The sequence below is a fragment of the Prosopis cineraria genome, unplaced genomic scaffold (assembly GCF_029017545.1).
Source record: "Prosopis cineraria cultivar Desert tree isolate PC_DT_omini unplaced genomic scaffold, ASM2901754v1 PC13, whole genome shotgun sequence".
NCBI lineage: Eukaryota > Viridiplantae > Streptophyta > Magnoliopsida > Fabales > Fabaceae > Prosopis > Prosopis cineraria.
Window position 1 is genome coordinate 40,167,604 of NW_026555344.1, and position 6,000 is coordinate 40,173,603.

The following is a 6,000-nucleotide window of genomic DNA, read 5'->3' on the forward strand; positions in this document are numbered from 1 at the left end:
TTCATCTATTGCTCCACCACAATATTGTTAAAAATCATTTTCTTAAATCAAGAATTAATTTACTAATTTTATTTGAAATGAAAATAAAATTCACCTTAAAATATGGGAAAATGTTATTTTTATTAAGTATTTCAAGAGCAACTTCTTCACTAGTAGGTTGTCTCAAATGTTCATTATTTATTTCAATCATAGCTCCTAAGACATTATGAAAATGACAATTAATAGTTTTACCAAATCTTCAAAAGATTAAGTTAATTGCACGATTTTTCACCCTCTATAGCCAATCAAATATAAAAACTTGACAACTTCAATATCTTTATTCATTTGTTGTTGAGCCAAGCCGGTCTTCCTCCATGACTCCTCGCACAATTCACTATGGCTTCGTTTGGTATGATGGAAGAGTTTTTAATGGAATTGGAATCAGAATTGAAATCAAAATCAGAATCGAAATAAAATTGAGTTTTAAACATGTGTTTGGTATGAAGATGGAATTCTAATATAATATTAATTTGTATATGTACTTAAAATAAGAAAAGACCAAATTACCTTTTTTTCAAAATTAAAAAGACCTACCTTGTTGTAAATGGACAAAAAAGATGAGGATAGTGGGGTTCACAAATTGAATTCAAGGGAATTGAAGCAATTCCATGATCAATATAATGGAATTAGATTCTAACATTTTTTGTAGAATTAGAATTTTTAAGAATTATAATTCTTGCATATCAATCATGCTTAAATTAGAATTCCATCTTTGATTTCATTTCCACCTTGCCAATTCAATGCTACCAAACATGACCTATGAGATTAATAATCCTAGCTCAAACAAATGGTGATAGCTCGCTTTTGACTCTGCCATTTCATTGATTAACTTTTCCTCCTTCCCTCCTTTTTCAAATTCAAAAGCACTCTTTTTTATTCCCTCAATTTCACTTCAGTTGCTTCCCTCCTTTTTTTGAATTTAAAAGCACTCCTTATAATACTCTTGGATCCCTATTCAATTACTCATTCACAAATCAAAATGGTCCTTGGTTGCTTCTGCAACTCATTCTCCTTTTGTTGTAATGTGAATAATTAGAGTTACACTTTTGCAGTTGGTTCAGTTTGTCACTCCTTACTACACACTTCTGTTCCTATTAAATATTTCATTTTGTTACTTTCAAGTTCATTCACTATCTTTTTTCTAGGTCATGGATCACTTTCTATCTATCAAAATATGGTTGCACAACTCTATCCCACACTTTGTATTGATTTCCTTTCTTTATAGTTTGTTGCTGTGTTATATCTCTACCCCATAAATATATACTCCTTGTGTTTTTGTCTAATGATGGTGGGTATTTTAGTTTCGTCATTTACCAACTTTTGAACTCCAACTTTTTAGTTCACTTTCTTTTGTCTATCGCATTGATTTCTTCTCGACTCTCTTTAATGGCTATCCTAAATACCAAGCTCAAGGCATATGAGTAACTATTATTTTGATTGCATCAAAATTATGATCTTCAAGCAATCAACCTAATGCACATGCACTCTTCTTAAAAGAAATTATAGTAAGAACTAGGTTTTCACATATCAAACATCTTCACAAGAAATTATGAACTCTAATAAGCTTGGTTATCATCTATTTACACCATTACGTTTAGCTTGACCCCACCTTTCTCAGGTGACCTCCATCTCCATTATCTGAGGAGCTAAGATCACAGTAGAAAAAGGTGGATAAAGACAATGTCTCATGGAGAACTTTAGCAGAAGATACTAGTACATCTTCAACTTAAGCAACAACCATGGCAAGGCACGAGCCTCTTTCTATCTCAAAAAAAAAAAAACACACACACACACACAGAGGAAGGGAGGGAGGATATGGTGAAAAGGTGAGGGAAAAAAAGGAAGTTATTACAATCAAATCTAATGTTTTTAAAGATAGAAGATTGTAAAATATGAACAAATCTTTTTGCTTCTACATTCAATAACTACTTGCTGTTAGAGATAGAAGTTAATACGCTTTAGGTTCCACTCTATATTTCTTTGCAACCAATTCACATTTACTATCCTCTAACACTTTTAACTGACAAGATCAAGTTTAAACCTATACTCATGTAACCCTCTAAATTTTTAAATCAATTTTTTTGACAATTATAAAATTTCACAACTTACTTGCCCATTACATATATATCATGGTAGAAAAAAAAAATCTACCATAGTAATGAAAAGTAAACCTTGCTTTTCAGAACACTATCATGGTAGAAAAAGATCTACCATGGTAAAAGATTTAGATCACATTTGCTTACTAGAATAGAATGGAGTGAATAGAAAAAATAAAGATACAAATAAAATAATCAAAGGGAATATATGAGTACATTCATAAGGAAGAAAGGGGATTCAGTTCATAGGGTTAGGAATTATAATTCATCAAATTTTTAGAGGATGTGATAATTCTCACATTTATAGTATATATTAATAAGTTTTATCATGTTTACCATGGGAGAAGAGTAATTTAGTTCATTTTTTGTTTTTATTTTTCAATCAATTCCATTTCATTGCATTCTAGTAAGCAAACATGATGTTAGACTTGCTAAAACAAAGAATTACTATGGTAATTTAGAGGAAAACTAAGTATAATAAGATAAATTAAGTATCTAAAAACTTAAAACATGTGTACCTAATGGGATCCTATTGAAAAAAGTGATAAATTAGCAATAGAACATTTTAAAAATGAATCATAAGTAAAGTATGATTCCCAAGAGGTTAATTTCTTCAAAACTAAGTTATAAAAGGGTCAAACGAGGCCATTTTGAAAATTAATTTTTTGAAATAGAGATTTCTAAAAAAATTAGGCTATGCACTATGGCATGCATGTCATGCACTACGGAACATGACACAGTTGATGCATTCCCTTCTCTATTATATTTGTCGTGGCTCATAAGGAATGTGCTGTGGCCTGTACTAGCACATTGCAGAGATTGCAAAAAAATTAAAAATTCCAATGCCTATAACTTTTAGCACACAACTCTAATTCAAATAATTCAAGAGTCTACATAAAACTTGCTTAAAAATCTAACTAATGGCTTTGGTTTTGTACAAAAATTCCTCTAAATGAGGATTTTATCTACTAAATCCCATTTTGGGCAAAAATATTCCAAACAGCCAAATACTTTATTAATCAAATAATTAAAGCCATAACCACCATGTTGGACCCTTGACCATCTTAAATATACTTCAAACAACAATTTTACAATTACAACTTGACACATGCATATGAAATTCTCAATTGGGTTACAACTACCCAACATAGTTACATACATGAAATGTGTAATACCATACCAAGTTGTAATACCAAGTTGTAACATCTCACTACACTAAACACATTTAACAAATAAAGCTCAGTGTAATCAAGGGATTGTCTTTGAAGAGTGATTACCAAGTTTCTAATTCAAAAATAAGGGATCCCAAGTTTTTTAAATAGAAACAAGTTAACATCAATAAAATCTTTCATATCAAAGTAAAAATAAGTTTCAAAAGTATGGGATACCTCAGAGAAGTGAAAGAAGTCAAAAATAGTTAAAAATAAATTATATGCTAAAATACAGAGCAATGCGCCGTGGCGGGTACACTCTGCACCGTGACGTGTTGCTCTCTATGCCACGCACCATGACTCAGGTGCCATGCACCGCGGCATGTTGCACGAAAATCCACTGGTTCTGTTATCAATTTAACAGCAGAATCAGGGAACTTTCGGGCTGCCTCGACTCTCCGTCTAATGTCTGAATGACGTGATCTAAGTATCTACAAAAAGCTCTTTTCTTGTACTAACTAATGGCATGGGTTTTACTTTCAAAACAAGTCACACTAAAAAGTTGGACACCCAAATAAATTTTAACTACTTTTTAATACTTTTGCACAAAGTGGGTGTCCAAAATCGTTAACAAGTGGCAAAAGCCCCTTCTAACACTTGGACCATGTCCAATGGACCTAGGACTATCAGTGCAACACATCACCAACATCAAAATATCATTATAACAAAAATTTACTCCGCAACTCCAATTTAACAAAAACAAAGGGGGAGGTAAATTACCATTGCATTGCACTCAACCATTCAAAACATGTTCAAATCTTATTTTCTATACTTGCACTAGTATTTTGGCCCTATAAACACATATATTTTCACATAAACATAAGCTAAGGGCTCAAAATATAATTTTTTAATATTTCTAAACCAAAATAATGCAAGTATGGGAATAAGCATCCTAGAATTAGCAATTTATATGCTATTACACAAATGCATCAAAATTAGAGGCATACAAGAAGGAATGTACTAATTTCCTGCCTCTTTAGTCTTCTCCCTTTCAACACTAGAGCTAGAGCCTGAAAAGTATTAAATAAGAGGGGTGAGTCTAGCCACTCAGTAACCAAAGTTAAACCTACCCTATGCAATTATATATCAATTATAAAACCAATACATGCACCATAAGATCAAAATTATAAAATATTTTCCCACATATCACATTTTATCATTGATCTCTCTATAGCTTCTTTACTTACATAACTGGGTACATTGTCGCCATATTCTCAGATATGTGACAAGACCCATACTTTGGTGGCCTGCCACCACTTAGCACGTGTAGCATGTTATATAATTACTTAGGCAATAATCAACCAACCTTATATCCTCCTTATTTTCTCAGACTGAAACCGTGGGCTATAATATAGATTAGAGCTCTGTTCGTGTGACTAGACTATCCAAGCTCACCAATTGTGAGGTGTGACCTGGCCAAAGATCATAGAACTCACTCTCGGACTACAGCTTCCCCCATTCTCGAATCCCTGGAATGTCTTATACCCTAGGATATTTTTCTCATTAAATCGGTAGAGATAGCTAGGTTCTAGTCCCTTGACAAACTATGGGACAGTCCCTCAATAAATAGTAGACAAGGCTATAGCCCCTGTGCATCGGAGGACAACCTAATTACCATATGAATTTTCTCTACTCCCAATCCCTAGGTGAACTCCCGCCACTGATCATGCCATAAACCATACTCGTTCTCACTTTTCACTTTCATAAACTCATTAATACAACAATCACATTAGGCTCACGACCTTGTGCTACTCAAGTGTATATTCTCATCTTTTCTCAAAATTCATTTCTCATTAACAAATATTCGTTTTTCATAAACAATAGCATGTTCATAGTCAAAATTCCCTCGACTTTGCATTTGCATTTTCAAGCCTAAAAATAGCTTTTTCATGCACTCAATAAAGCTAATATATAGTTCTTATTTTAACAATCAATTTCATGCATGTAACATTCATAATATCACACTCAACAACCAATTAGCCATAAATTAACATACAACTACTCAAAGTAAAGTTTTCTTCTAGTTACCTCAAACCTTTAAGAGGTTAAAGGTTTACCCCTCAATTAACTAGCCTCCAAGCTTGAATTTCCACTCCAAAAAGGTGATCAAGAGCCAAAGCTACAAACAATCAATTTGAATTCCATCAACAACCCAAACTCAAATAGTTAAACCCTCAATCTCTACTTCTAATTTGCCCAACCTTTACTTTACAAGAGATGGAGCTTAACCATTAGGTTTAATAGTTACCTTTAACTCTCAATAGCATTAATGAGCAATTAAATTCCTATTAATGGCATCACAAACTTCCAACCACCCATAATAAATAGGATTTTCGGGTATTTATGGTGCCCAACAACATAAAACATCAAAACTCATCATACCTAGGCTTTAATACTCTAATCTACCCCCATTAACTCCATTTGAGTTAATAAATTCAGACCCATAACCTATATGGATCGAAATTTCACTTTAATTATCAAACCCTAACTGTAAACTCATAAATGTGGAAGAAAAGGGGAGATCAATGAGTATGATACTTATATTAGGTGTTTGTAGCCTTTAAAATACTCTCAAAGTGATCCTTAAGTAAATCCTAGCGGAGCTTAAATGTGCCTCTTATTTCTCTCTTTTCTCTTCTTTCTTTTTCTATCTC